Source organism: Kogia breviceps, chromosome 4, assembly GCF_026419965.1.
Source record: "Kogia breviceps isolate mKogBre1 chromosome 4, mKogBre1 haplotype 1, whole genome shotgun sequence".
NCBI lineage: Eukaryota > Metazoa > Chordata > Mammalia > Artiodactyla > Physeteridae > Kogia > Kogia breviceps.
Window position 1 is genome coordinate 87,624,937 of NC_081313.1, and position 1,588 is coordinate 87,626,524.

Sequence of the window (1,588 nt, forward strand, 5' to 3'; positions counted from 1 at the left end):
CATTTTTTAAGAGATGGGCAACGTCCTTTGGAACGATATTGCTGATGTAATAAACTTCTAAATTTTCATTCTCTATGTAAATTGTCTACTGAAATATCACTAAATTAATCATTGACATTAAACATGTGAAATCAGATTTAAAAATTAATCCATAATTGAAAATTTCATCATTTACCCCCAAATAGCGCTTGGTGAGTATCTCATGTTATCTAACACTCTCCCCTGCATCATTGGATGAACTGCTTCCAGAACTGCCCAGATTTTGTCCTTTTCACTGACTTTTGAGACATCACACACTAGTAGGTGGAGCCTGAGGCAGAAGCACAACTATAGGCCAATATATCACATCTAAATATTTAAAAGTTACACATTATGTCTAAAAATTATAAAAGTTACACAGTAAAACTAGCACTCAATAAAATATGTTTATTCTTCTACCTTGGTAAATATATGTTCACAATAACAAAATTAAGTAACGTGTTAAAAAAAGTAGAGTTTTTATATGACTGAAAGTCAGCAAAATATAAAAGATGACAGAATTCATTTACTTGTACACATGTCTGGATGTTTTGGTGATGTGCTGCTTATGTTTGGATGAATAATAAAATAAGACATATATAATTCATAAGTTATTATATATATTTATCCCCTAAAATTCTTTTTCTTGCCTTCCTTTCAACAAAATTATATTGCTTTATTTATTGTAAAAAAATTGTATTTAAGTGAAATTCACATAATATAAAAGTTACCATTTTAAAGTGAACAATCAGTGGCACTTAGTATATTCACCATGTTGTGGAATCTAGTTCCAAAACATTTTCATGACCCCAAACAGAAACCCCACCCCCTAAGTACTAACTCACTGTTTGTCACTCCCCCAACACCTGGCAACCATGAACAAAATTATATTGTAATACTGTAATGATTAAGATTTTTTTCATACATTTTTGTTCTATTGCCAAAAATCATCATGTGTTAAATGTGAAAGGTACTAGTAATCAAATATATGAAATTCAAATACATTTTTTATCAAAACTTAAATCACTGGGTGGGAAGGAGGGGACTCTGCCCTGCAGATGCTGGGCCCGCTGGCACCACGGGTGTGGCTGCCCTGCTGCACCGGTGACGTTGGGGCAGAGAGGAAGCAGCTATTTCTATGCTTTAGTGCTCAGAACGGTGGGTGCTAAGAATGGTTTGTAGCCGGACATCGCAAAAAAAGCCAAAAAAACCCACTTAAATCAAACATAAAAATTTATTATTATTGGGTTGGCCAAAAAGTGCCTTCAGTTTTTAAGTAAAAATAAGACACATTTTTCATTTTCACCAAGAACTTTTATTGAACAACGTATTCACCATTTTGTTCCACTACCTTCTGCCTTTTTTCAGGCAACTTCATAATTCCATCTTCCCAAAACTTTTTATCTTTTTGAGCAAAGAAGTGCTCCAGGTGCCTTTTACAGTCTTCCAGGGAACTGAAATTTTTTCCATTAAGAGAATTTTGTAAAGACCGAAACAAATGGAAATCCGAAGGTGCAATGTCTAGTGAATATGGCAGATGAATCAGAACTTCCTGGCCAAGCTGTAACAG

General features: G+C 34.0%; 1 non-coding gene across 1 annotated transcript; it reads left to right on the forward strand.

The window, feature by feature from the left end:
- Window positions 1–1,075: 1,075 nt before the first annotated feature.
- On the forward strand, window positions 1,076–1,210 carry LOC131756502 (small nucleolar RNA SNORA43). The gene has a single exon (XR_009335676.1). It is a non-coding gene; the product is annotated as a small nucleolar RNA SNORA43 (small nucleolar RNA).
- The last annotated feature ends 378 nt before the right edge of the window (window positions 1,211–1,588 follow it).